Below are 13,400 nucleotides of genomic sequence, written 5' to 3'. Positions count from 1 at the left end.
AGTTTTGATAGCAGGAAAAGTGCTGATAGATACAGATCCCCATTCTAGACTTTGCTTTCATGTGAGTACCTCTGCTCTTGACTTCAGAAGGTCCTGAGCAACCTTGCTAGGTGAGAATGCATAGGTATAGTGCAGGTCAGGAGAGGAAACAGGAGAAAAAGGAGCATTGCTGTGTAATATCTGCAAATCAATTCTGTTTGCCCTTTTGAGGGTTTCGCCAAATTGCCTGCCTTCAGCTTCTGTTTGCAAGAAAATACGAAGATGAAACCACTGTGTTAGCCAGAGGGAACGTAGCTGAGGGAGGAGCACCAGGCACACCCAGCAGCCTTGTCTCTTGTACCTCATGATCACCTGTTGATATTTGGAGTTCCTGGAAAGCTGTCTGTGCTGCTACTCCTTGTCGAGGGTTGATACTTGCAGGAAGCATGTGAAATCCTACTGTGATAACCTTAATGAACACAAGGTATTACTCAGAAGATTTCCTGCCTGCTGTCAAAAATGCCAGACCTTTTGGTTGCCCTCAAAGACCTGGAAGCCTTGAAGCACTTTCAGACTTTCCTGCTGTTGAAGTACTCTGTGTAACAAATATCCTAAAGACAACTTCAGAGCAGTATGGCTCTGATTGCAGTACAAGACTATCAAATGGTTTCTCTAACCCTTTGATTAATTTTGCCCTTTTTCTGGAAACAGGGGCCTGTGCCTCACCTGCCCTCCATCCAGTCACTAGTTCAAGTCCCACGGGAAATACCCAGCAGCATTAGTGCTTTCAGAAAAGCAGGAGTGTCCTTTGGCTTGTCACAGTTGAAGGGAATACAGCTGTCTTTTCTACAGTAACAAGTGGTTGATTTTGTGATCTGACCTCCTATCTTAAGCCCCTGGATTGGGAACCCACTTGGACCTAGGTTTATATGCTACACATATAGGAAAGGCAAATCTTTGGCAGATGTCAGAAACTGTGCTTCCCATGTTGCAGTGATACTGAATTCTCTACCTTTTCTTTTAATGTAGCCTCTGTTTTACTCATTCCTGATGATGTGAGATGTACCAGCTCCTTTCTGGGCCATATCCCTTGCTGTATTCCTCTTGGTGTTGTCAGCAATGTACAAGACAGTTGCGATTATTTACTCTCCAAAGTGCTGTGATTAAGAGAAAGCTGACCTGTAAGCATCTTTGAGGATAAGTGTAAGTCCTCTGTTATTTGGGGAAAAAAAGAGGAGCTGCTAAAACGCTCCAGATCTTATCTGTAAAACATTTATTTGCCTTTTTTATTCCCCCCCCCCCTTTTCTTTGCTATTTAGAAGGATGGAATAGTGTTTTATGAGCTGTGTTAACTAAATCTTAGCTGAGATGTGACTCTAAGGTAAGAACTGCTATGAAACAGAGATGAACTGCAGCAGGATTTTATGGCATAATGTCCAGAGCTGCTGCTAATCTGAAACACTTGCAGCTTGCCAGTGCTCAGGTGGTGGGTGGCTGTTGGCTCGCCAGGGTGCAGGACTCAAGTCAGGCTGAAGGATGGAGATACTCAAGAATTAGAGGGCCGCAGACCTGCTGAGCAGGACCACAAATCATGCATTAACTTGCATTTGCACAGTGCTCTGAAGATGATAAATGCTGCCTAAATGTTCACTTCAGCTTCAGCATGAATTAAATCCAATAGAAACATGGTTTGGGTTTTATTTTCAAAACATTGCACTTGGACAAAGAGTTTTTGTAGTGGTTTTCTGGTTTTGTTCATTTAAATATTTATTAAAAGTATGGGAAAGAGATTTCATTAAGAAAGAAATCTTGCAGTATTCAACTGAGATGTCTTCATATGTAGTTCTGTGGGGTAACTGCAGCAGCAAATCCTGCAGATCCCTTTGCTTTTGTGGCTGCAGTAAAACGTGTATGATGACACTGAGAAGGGCAATCAGATTTAGATGTAGCTCTCCCCTGACCCTTCAAATTTTGCAACAGGAGTTACCACTAATTCCCCTCTTTTTGGAGCAGGACACAGACTGACCAGCAATGAGTGCACTCACTGTGGCTGGAACAGTGAGCTGTAATCCTCTGGCTGGTGTTACACAGAAATCCAGAGCAGCTGAGCCATCAGTCCCTTCCAGCCTGGAAACGGGAGAAGCTGGGCCAGGATTCAGGGGAATGCTGCCCAAACCTAGGCTTTAAAACACAGCCTTGCAAATTGCAGACATGCTAAAACCCCAGTGGCTCCTGTGGATGTTGAAAGCTGTCTTGGGAGTCTCGCCCACTTTATCCAGGTGACCGAAGGCTTTAGGACCGATTTGGGGAACCTCAGCCTGTGTTTCTGGGGGATTTATCTTCTAGCAGCCCTGACTTGTGTTTGCAGCCACAAGGATGATCAAGGCCTGACATGCAAGGACCTATAAGGTCTTAGCAAATGATAAAAATATATAAGGAAGTTTGTTGGGTTTTTTTTCCCCACTCCTAGTAAGCCTCGCTGGATAAGACAGTCCCTCTCAGTTTAGTATCTTTGTGCTCTTCATCCTCCTACTGTGCTGTGCAGAATCTCAGCCTTTAACATTTGTCACCTTGTTGGATTCGCTGTGTCTATTAGTACAGTGGATGAGTCATCCGGCGTATTTAAGCGCAAACCTTGGGAGAAGATAGCTCTAAAATTGCCTTTTCTACTGGAAGCTGATAAGCTCGTTACATATGCAAAAAAGGATATGTATATCAAGCAAAGCCAATATATGACTTGGTAGCGAAGACCAGTCGGAAATACAAAATATATGTAACGATGAATTTAAACACTGTACTAAATCACAGCTGTGCTGTTTTATTGGACATGCCTTCCTCAACTATGAAAGCTTCAGCTATCTTATAAATCTGTCTCTTAATAGTTAGCAGTTACAGTTCTTTATAGTTTATTTATCGGATACTGCTCAGCAAAAATGCACCTTCCTGTCAGCTTCCTTTATATACTGCATTTTGTTCAATGCTGCAAGCTGAAAGTTTTTGCTGTGCTCTCTCTGCTGGTGCTGCATGAGTGATTGAAGTACAGTCTAGAGGTTGTGAAGATTGGTGTTACAATGAACACCAATTACAAAGAACACCTTGTGCAGCCGGCACTGAGCAAGGGCTTGAGATGGGCTTCTGCAAGCAGCTTCTCACATTTATCCTCCGGGACCGCCCACTGCTTTGGGTTTGCTCTGTGGGCACTGAGACCTCCCAGAGCAGTTCAGAGTGGGCATAATAAGTGTACATCAGCCATCAGGTGTTGCTGGGATCCCAGTTTAGACCAGTTGCTATCATTTTTATCACCCTATTGTGATGCTTAGTGGAGTCACTTGTTCCAGATGTGGGAATAGGTGTGAATGTCTCTGATAAGTGTCCGAGGAGATCCCAGCCAGCTAATAAATTTCAATTTGAAGATGTTGAACATGACTTGTGATGCTGGTCAGGTATGTGTACAGGCTGCCTTTCAGGGTGGTTGTCACCTCAGCTGTCATGTCTCCCCCAGCCATCTGGTGTGAAGCAGCTATTGACACCTGGGAGCCGCCATGGGTTTGTCCATCCTTCTTTCCTTTTAGGTCTTTAGTGTCTCACCAGCACTTCCAGTCAATCAAGAGAGTGGTATTCAATCCTAAGTCTACCTAATGTTTTTTAATTTTTCTGTCCAGGGTTTTTACTGGTAAATCTAATAATGGATGAAAACATACTGCCTGTCAATATTCTGCTAAGTCACTAGCTCATTTTTTTAATCTTCATACTATTTAAACAATTATAGTCTCCCTTTGTCATTCACTTGATGTTTTTCCAACCAATATTCTTGCTCTGGTAAACTGTTTTGGATACTGTGTCTCTGTACTTCTCTGTGTCAGTGAAGAAGCACCAGCAGGAATGGGGTTTCTCTGTGAGGTTCAGCAGAGAGCAGATTCACAAGACACATTTCTCTGTGGCGTTCAGCTGCTGAGGCTTTTTGGCCAAATGACCTCTGTAATGGTTTATGCAAAAAGAAGGGAAATTAAAAGCACTTTTTTGTTCTAATTACTGGAGGTCTGCCTTCTTCATTTCAGGTCAAACCATTAGTAAGATCTCCTCTTCCACGTTAAGGAAATCCTGAGCAGTGCTCATCATATTAAGAGTTGATTATTCCTTTCATGTATCTAAACACAAGCCAACTGTGAATAAAACTGTCATATCCACTGAGACCTCCATGTGCAGAACTTCTTAAAGGATCACCTGAGAAAAGTGCACTTTTTCTTAATGCCTTTATTTATATTTTTTAAATTCAGAAAGGATTAATAATTTATGTGGCTTGTGGAAAACACATCAGCCAAAAATACGCCTAGAAGATAATCAAGTTTTAACTATTGACTTCAACTGAGTGCAGTTTTCTAGAACCAGAAAGTGTCTATAATGTGGGCTTGGAGGAGGTAAAAAAAAAAAAGTCACCCTGTTGGTTGGTGCTTTTGTTATCAAGTATCATCCCGCAAAAGTTTTCATTTACTCGAAACCAGTGTCTCTGCCAGTTCCTGCAATAGGTTTTTCTCACAGGCATCCCATTCAGTATGTCTCTGTAATTTAAATAAGTAATTTAGCTCCTTAAAAAAAGCATATGATTACCTGGAATACTTTCCTGCATTTTTAATTTGCTTTTACTCGTGTCAGACTACTGATGACATTGCAAAATGAAATGAATATTTTATTGCAGAGTTTATAGCAAATGCAGGTCTAATTGCTTAAGCCAGTCATGTTTATATATCTGATGCCATCAAACTTCTTTTGGAAAAATACAGCAAGACCCCAGTCTGGCAAGGGCCCTTAACCACATCCTTAATTTTTATCCACACTAGTTTTATGGGGGCTGCTGGGACTTCTCAGTTATTTGAAGCTGAGAAGGGGGCTGGCTTGTTTTCCTCGTGCAGGAGTAATGCTGAGGTTTACACCCTGAATTAGGGATGTAATGAGCTGGTGGGTCCTGGTATCTCAGAGCATATCTAGAGTTAAACACGTGCTTAAACGGTACAATTGGTTGTTTTGCTTAGTAAAATGCACCCATCAGCTGAATGAGAAGTGCTACTTTGAGCATCCATCTTGTCTAAGATTCAAGGAGAGGCCAAGTAAGCAGCAGTTTTGCTGTTTGGTCAGGTGTGGCAAATGCAAGTGGCAGCTTGGCAGCAGTAGGACTCTTCTGTCATGGATATTTAAGCAAGTTATTAAAAAAATTATTCTTGTCCTTTCTGTGAAAAATTGTGTTGAGTAGTTGAGAGATGTTTTGTTTATGCTGGCTAGCTGCAAACAAAACTTTATCGTTTACCTTTTTAAAAAAATTAGGATGGAGCCAAGCAAGGAAATTCAGAAAGTAAAAAAAAAAAAATAAATAAATTAGGCTGTTGAAAAGCAGTGAACTTCTCAAACACACAGAGAAAATGTGTTAGTGAGAGCTGGTTGTGTGCTACCTCTGGAAAACTAACCTCTACAACAATTAAAATACATTCATCTGTTCCAAAGGGAGACCCAGAATTGGTTTATTAGTTACCCCTTCTATATCACAGTGGATAACTTGAGGCATTTGTTCTGAGTTCCAGAAGTTTTCATGGAAACAGAGGAGGATTACCCAAACTGCTTGCCTGGAGCTGAGCAGGTAGAGGCACAGCACCTGGTTTAATTGAGAGCCCTGTGTGGTAAGGTGATGCTTCACCTGCATGGCATAGGGTGACATACATGAAAGCCAGGCTTGAGTGTCTAAACCTTCATTAAAACTGTTGCAGGGGGATGCAGGAGGATAACTCCTGAGGATTTTAATGGGATTGCAGGTGTGTGGCAGATATTGTTGGGGGCACACCATTAAAGGTGCGAGCACCCCACACCAGAAAAGTTTCCTGTACACCTAGAGCAGCTCTTGTTTCCCTTTGGCTTGGAATGTATCCGACACTCGATCCTGGAGCTGCCAGGAGCCAGGGTCTGTCTGCTTGTAATCTGTTCCACTTTCTGGTGCAAAGAAGAAAATACTTCTAATGTGAAATCCATTTTAAAACACACATAAAAAAGAAAAAGCCCCTACAGCTGTTTGAAAGCTGTTCGGAAGTATGGCATATTAGAAATAGTCCCAGCTGAAATGGATTAGCAGGCAGAGTTCAAGTGAGGAGGTCAAATTTGTAAACTGAATGCAATTTATCTTGTGGCACTGCAGTTTATCACATGGTTGCAGGAATAAAGAAATGCCACACACATGCACATATTCACACCTAATAATTTAAGAATAACTGGAAAAGGTCTTAAAGGACATTAAAAGGCTTCTGATGACATCATGCTATCTGAGGTAATAAAACAAAGATGGTTTAAGTCAGTTCCAAAGCAACTGTAGCCAGAGATGTCTTTATATGCCAGTCTTTATATATATTTCATGTCTCAAGAAAAAGGTGATTGAATCCTAATATTGCACATTTTGTGAGGAGACACTAGTTAAGATTTTTTTCTCTCATGGATTTCTTCATGCTACATTTCTTTTATTTATTTTACATTTACAGAGATTCTTTAATATCGGGATTAGCTGCATTTAGAGATCTTTAAAACCTGTGGGATGGTTTGCCCTGTAGAAAATCAAAGAAAACTTTTTCAAGGTGTGACTCTGTAGTTTCCTTGGAGCCCTTCCTTTTGGCAAAGTTTTATCTTCTGCTTTAGAAGGAGCAGGAGCCTTTTTTTCCTTCCTTTTTAAAATCTTTGTACTAGCTGGAGGATTTCTAACTGAGTTTGTGTAGCAGACTGTTGGACAGTTGATTTCATGAGGGTGTCTGCATAGAGAGCCTCTGCTTTTCTGGTGGCTTCAGATCCTGGTGGTGCAGAACTTCCAAGGCCCATGCTTTGTCAGTGTTGCCATGTTGGTGATCTTCACTATGTTGGGATTACATTTTTCCTGATGGGGTGCAAAGCTCACAGAATGAGCTTGTAGAAGATGCCCTTGAAAATCTGATCTTCTTGGGACTTTCAGATTGGACTGTGTTGTCTTGAGACAATGCAGCCTGTTAATAATCTTTAGTCTTGGTTATGAGTACCATCTAAGCTTGTGCATGTGTGTTCATCGTGCTCTGATGTGGGAAGGTGTTCTTCTGTCCTTCAAAAGATGTTTACAAGTGTCACCAAAACAGAAAAGGTGATAGGTCTCCTTTTGGAGGAGGACTGTGACTGCTAAGCCACTTGGAATTAAAAGGTCAGGATAATTCTGCATTTTAGTCACATTTGGTGCTAAGTTTAATGATTAGGACATTTTTTCAAAGACACTTTAGGTGGTGTAAACTCCAGGGAAAGATGTTAGTGTCACATTAATAATAATTATTTAGAAGTGTGACAAACTCATCTTGAGCAGCCTCTATTACACACAATTTTGGAATGAAATTTAAAGTAGAAGGTAATTTCTAGATGCAATTAAAAACTTGTCAGAGTGGAGAAGCAGCCACTTTCTGTCTCATTTTGATGGTAAGCACTGTAATGAAGTGGCTCAGCCTGGCATTTTCCTGCCTGCAGCTTGATCATGGGCAATCCTAGTGCAGTATTTGATGCAGCTGAATTTCTAATGCATTAAGCTCTAAATGTTCTCAGAGGCAAAATACCCCAAACTTGTTTTCTATGATAATTTTCTTTTAAGGATGTTTTTTTAAACAAGTCCCTGAAGCATCAGTACCCTTTATTCCAATTATAATCATTTCAAGATGTGATCCCCGCAGAAAACTATGGAGTTGGTATGTTTGCAGCTTTTCCTTATCCTCGTGTGCCAGTCGCTAGAGGGATAGTAACTGAAGCATGCAGCCCTCCTTCCAGCATGCCTTTCCTGGCTGCATATTTCTGAACTCCTCCTTTGCTCTTGCCTGCCTATCTTTTATATTGCTGAGGAATTTGGTGTCAACCACAGCCTTGGAGCTTCTTTGGTTTTAGACCAAACCCATCATATTTTGCTGTTTATGCATCCCCATTCACCACTTCCAGTTACTCCAATCTACTTCTACTCCAGACAGCCCCTGTAATTAGGCCATGGATGGACATTTTAATTGTGACCATCTAGCCCCAAGGATGATTTTCTTTGTTCCCTGGTCTGGTTTTGCCACCTGTATTTCTTAAAGCCTCATTTCATGTTAACAAACTTTGGTGGATGGCATTATGGGCCTAAAATATCCATTGTATGCTAGTGTCCATGCTTTTATCTTGACATTTCCCACAGGCAGGACATTTAATAGCCAATCTGTGAGTGTTTTGTCTTGATTTCTCGCAAGGCTGGCCTTTTCAAAGGAGCAGGTGGTGACTAAGCAGAGAGAGCTCATTTTAAATCGGAATTATTGAACTTGATGTCCCTCAAACCCTCAGCACCACTGACCATGCTGAGCTCATGTCTTTGTTCCCATATAGTCCATGACCCACATTGAGACCCCTGTAGGACCATCCCTCTCTGGTGTATTTCCATGGTTTAGGATGCCCTTGGGCTGCAAACTGTGGCAGATCTTCATGAGTGCCTTCCTAATTGTGGCTGACAGCAATACAAAAATCAATTTAGCATGGAAAAAAAGGAAGCCAGTATGTCCTAAGTTTGGATGCTGGTGTCTGGTGGGATTTTTGATTTGTGTGTGTTGTTTTGGTAAAGACTGGAAGAGTTCTAAGTTTGTGCAGTGCTAAGCATTTTATGGCATATTTAAATGTCTATAACAGAATTCGCTTTACCATCAGAAGGCATAAATGTCAGCCTGTTGACACATTATAAAGACACAAATGGAATGTAGCCTGGCAGACTGGTGCTGGTTTTGAGGTTTAATAGTACATCTGTATCATTTATCCCAGCAGGAAATAACACAGGATGTTGCCTTGTAATTTTTTACTACTGTATAATAAAATGTAACCACAATAAATGGTGTCTAAGCAAGTAATGCAGCAGATTCTGGATTTTGTCCAGTGTGCCTTTACCACTTAGGTTAGTTTTGCCCCCCTACAAGATGTGATTTTGACTGGATACAAACTGAATGTGGAGCTCTTGAATGTGTTACATACATATCTGTAGAGACCTTTCTGTGCAATCCATGTCTTAATTGGCTGGTGTTAGCAGTGTGCCAGTTCATTCCTCTTTAAATAACTCCCATCCGAAGTTGAACTGTCCTTGAAAGGGTCTGTTCTGCATTTCTGCACTTCAAGAATGTCTTTGCAGGTTGATTGCTTTCCCAAATGTCCTCTCTGTGATATGATGTTATGTGCAAGTAGGCTTTTGATAAAAACTCGAGTGGCAATATTTCATGGAAGTGTTACGGGATTCATGCAAATGGGGAGCAGGGACTTGGAGTGTTGTGTTAGCTTATGGTACATTCCCTGCTCAGTGCTAATGGGGCATCTCGCACACCTTTCAGCATCCTGGAAGGTGCTGTGTCCTGCCAGGTGCCAGTCCTTTCCTAGCTTCGGTGTCTGGGCTGCTGCACTGCTGCAGACTGGGAATTTTTTTTTTATTAAAACCATGAGAAGTCTGAGAAAGGAGTCAGCACTCAGCTAGGCACTTCTGCAGGGGCCTGATAATGCAGAAGGGCTCTCTGGTTGCTTTGTAACATCTGTCCCGCAATGTTCCAAGTGAAGAAAAATATGAAAACATTATTCTGTGCATATGAGAGTGCTGCACATTTGTAAAAAGACAATTAACATAGAAATGAGGGAAGCTTTTGATTCATCAAGTAGATTCAACAGACTGTGTCATTTCCTTGATTTTCATTTTAATTAGGATTAATCAGTTTTATCTCCTAAGGTCTTTGTAGAGAATTTACACGAAACAGAAGACTTTGGTCAGCAGTGTGCCAGTGTAATAGCCCCTACTTGAAGAAATCCAGCTGTGGCACGTATAACCAGGATTAGATTTGGCAGGGCTCCAGGCTCCCCTCTCCTCTCTCATTAAATGCCTTGCTGTGGCAGGGAGCTCTCTGGATCTTCCAATACCAGATCCTGGGTTTCACATAGCTGCCTGGTTGCTTGCTTCAAAAAACCTCTTGGAACCAGTATATTGCTTGGAAAAAAAATATCTCTGGGATGCCAGCTTGAAATAATGGCTGCTCTCTGCTTCAAAGACAGGCTCAAAAACTCTCACTTAACCCCAGCACCCGTTGGTCCCAACACCTGGGGGCTAGAGCCAGCTGAGACAAAATGAAGCTGACCTTTTTCTCCTCAAACTCAATATGTTTAACAGAAGCATTCAGGTTTGGATGGAGTTTCAGATACATTAGAAGTGGAGAGTGAGGGAAAGGAGCCAGGTAGTTCTATAGAAGGAGAGCAGCAAGCCATTGGCCTCGTAGGGGAAGCAGCAAGGTTTGAGTGTGTGTTCTGCATCCTGCACAGCAGAAGCAGGACTCCAACATGCCCTAGGTGAGTGTTGCTGTCTCAGTGTTGGGCTGTGTTCTCTTTCTTCTTCTCCTTTCTTAGCTTTTTGCATATTTTTAGAAGGCTCTTATCCCATGAAGAAAAAAAAAAGGATATTCAAAAAATGGTTATAAAACCAAATGAAATCTTTTCTGGTTTAGTTATTAGATGTATTTCTGAGTGGACAAGTTTCATCATGGAAATTAGAATAATTTGCAAACACAATAAGCATCTGATTATGATTGTTTTTCAGTACCTGAAATAGATGTCTTGCTGTGAAAACTTCCATATTATGTGCAAGTGAAAATTTAGCTTCCATTTTTTTTCTTTAGCGGAGAAGACATAATTGTTCCAAAATACATTAAATGTAAATGTTTTCCTGTTAATTGTAGGAGAACAATATTTCAACCATGTGGGTCCTACAACAGTAAATATCAAGTCTAGGCTTTAAGCACCTTGTACACTCAACAGATTTGAAAGCCATTAAGCATATGAACAAGGAGAAAATGGAGAGAGAAGGCAAAAAACGCTGAAGGGAAAATCCTGCTGAAAGCTCACAAAGCATTTTCAAGCTTACAGAAATGACCTGCTCCGTTCCTGTTACACAGAAGTGTTAAAATGAGAGCAGACGACCCTTTCCCCCCAAATCATTCATCTGTTATGTCTGCAATGTATTTAGACTGAATCCTTTCCCAGATGCTGCGGATCTGTTGGTTCCAGGGGAAATTAATGGGATTTTACCATTTGCTTTGAGGAAAAGAGGACTGGACTTTCTCCTGCTGTCTTTGGCAGGAAGGAGCAAGGAGCTTTCCTGTCTGCTCTCTTTAAATATTGCGTCTTTTCAAGCTTTTTTTTTTGCCAGATAGCCTAATTTGTGTTAGTGCAATATACCATGTTGGAAAATTACAGAGGTTAATGTGCAGCACTATGATACACAACCATAATGGTAGACTCTAATGTTTTTTAAATGGTAAACCAAAGGCATTTGTAATACAAGTTGTAGTGAATTGCCTGCACTTCTTGCCAGAGATTAGTTTAGCATTGCTTTTAATATTTTATGCACTGAAGTTGTTTGCAAAGACTTAAAGCTTCACTTGCTTTGCACACTTGTGCTTTGTTCTGTCCCTGTACAGAGCACAACAGAACCACTCTCTTCCGGATGTATGTCAAGAAGTTATATCAAATTACAGTTACACTGCATTGGAAAGATTTTTCTAGTAATCAGTGAAGACTACTTTAGATTTATGGTGTCATAACTGAGCCAGGTAGTTAGAAATCTAACCTTTTGTAATATCACAGGTTGCATATTAATGTTTTAAATATCTAAACCACACATGAATGACGTAGGACATTTTTACTTTAAATGTTACTGTAGAGATTTGACGGTACATAATCCCATTAAAACAGGAGAGTGCAAGAGGAAATGATCCATTTGCAATTATAATTATGCATATTGAGATTGACCATTCTTTAAAAAATTGGAAGGGCAAGGTTGAGAAGGGTGCTTGAGCAATCACTCTTTGTTGAGAGCATTGATGGAAGAATAAAAAATTTGAGGGGGATTGATTTGTCAGTAATCTGCATGAAAAAGTATGGGAAGCATTTCTTCGGAACGTGAAGGGGAGGTAACCCTTTCACTGTCATGGTTAGCTTTGCTTGGAGAGCCACCACAAAAAGACATGATCAAAACCAGAACAGCAGGTAACACTGAACTACTTCATCTGCTCTTGACACTTGATAAATAAAGAGTATTAGTTGATCAGCTTAGTTTTGGAGAGTCAGCATGGCCTCATGAGTACTCCAGAGGAGGTGGGTTTTCTTTTAGCTCTGTCAAGGGCCTGCTTTTTGACCTTGAGCAGCAATTTTTTTGTCTCCATGCCTTTCTTTCTGCTATTCCTTGATTGCCTTGTCTTCTTGGAGGATGAACTCTTCAGGAGCGATTTCTTTGCATTGTGTTCTATGAACAATGAAGTCTGAGCCTCGCCAAAGCCTCTAGGGGCTTCTCTAAAAGAAATTATAATTGTTAGCTTTAATCACTTTCATCAGAAGAGCTTGGTAATGGAGGATGGCAGTGTGGAGGATTTGGAGAAATCCGTAGGGTGCCTGTTAATTAAGTCACTGTGGGTGCAAGTTGCTGATTTGGTTTCATTTGGCTGATGTGGAGATCCTGATGCCCGGGAGCAAGGCAGTGCTGCTCCATATGGGTTTTCATCCCCAAAAGCACGATGCTGGGTGCTCCCTCCTCTGCTTCTACAGAGCCAGAAGGGAGGTGCTTGGTACATTTTGGCAAACAAGGCTTTCTCAGAAGCCTCCTACTGGTTGCCTAAAAAACGTCACCTGCTTTTTTGTGGGTCCCTCCGCTGTGAGCATTTGCGACAGAAATTGGACTGCTTGGCTTTTTGCAGTGAAGACAGCTGCTTGAGGGCGAGCCACCCCATCTTGACGGGTTCTCCTCCCAGCCTTTGCTGTTGCCAAACAGAGTGTTTATCATCGCTGTCCTTATTAGCAGCTTCTGGTTTGGGATGGAGGTGCAGCAGCATGCCAGTTTGCAGATTAATTACCCGTCTTGTGGCAGCTAGTGATGCAGAGCAATGTGTCCTTGTCCTCTTTATGTGGATGCATTACTCACCATAGAAGAGGATTCAGAAATATTTAGCCACATGAACACCAGCAGCCGTGTTAGTAAAAGTGGGCTATGTTGAAGGATCTACATGATTCATTTAGCAGTAAACTTGGCAGGTAGAGTTCTAGGGTAATATGGGATGAAGCAAGGGACAGAGGTGATTTCCCCTCTCCTTAGCATCCTGAGTGAAGCCACTTTCCAAATTGTCCAGGCAGAGTATGACCAGGGGGGAACTGGGGAAGAAGCAGCAAATGCTTTCTGAGAAGCACTGTAGGTTTGAGGGTGAGCAGGTTAGTCAGGTGGCGTGGAGAGCAGTAAAAGAGGATCAAAACAAGGCTCCCTTGCATAAAGGGCAGGAGCTCCACTGCTCTGAGTATTAGTAGCAGTCAGAGGTAAAGGAATGCCTCTTTCTTTGGTGTGTTTATTCTCTCTTTTAGGG

General features: G+C 41.6%; 1 protein-coding gene across 25 annotated transcripts in view; it reads left to right on the top strand.

The window, feature by feature from the left end:
- The window catches only part of ADGRL3 (adhesion G protein-coupled receptor L3), a 492,720-nt gene that overhangs the window by 73,621 nt on the left and 405,699 nt on the right, over positions 1-13,400 (top strand). The gene's annotated exons all lie outside the window — the stretch shown is intronic.

This window comes from Corvus kubaryi, unplaced genomic scaffold, assembly GCF_017639235.1.
Source record: "Corvus kubaryi isolate FWS band 111438036 unplaced genomic scaffold, C.kubaryi_AGA036_p1.0 71, whole genome shotgun sequence".
NCBI classification, from domain to species: domain Eukaryota; kingdom Metazoa; phylum Chordata; class Aves; order Passeriformes; family Corvidae; genus Corvus; species Corvus kubaryi.
The sequence above is the reverse complement of the archived record's forward strand: the minus strand, read 5'-3'. Positions and strand labels throughout refer to the sequence as shown.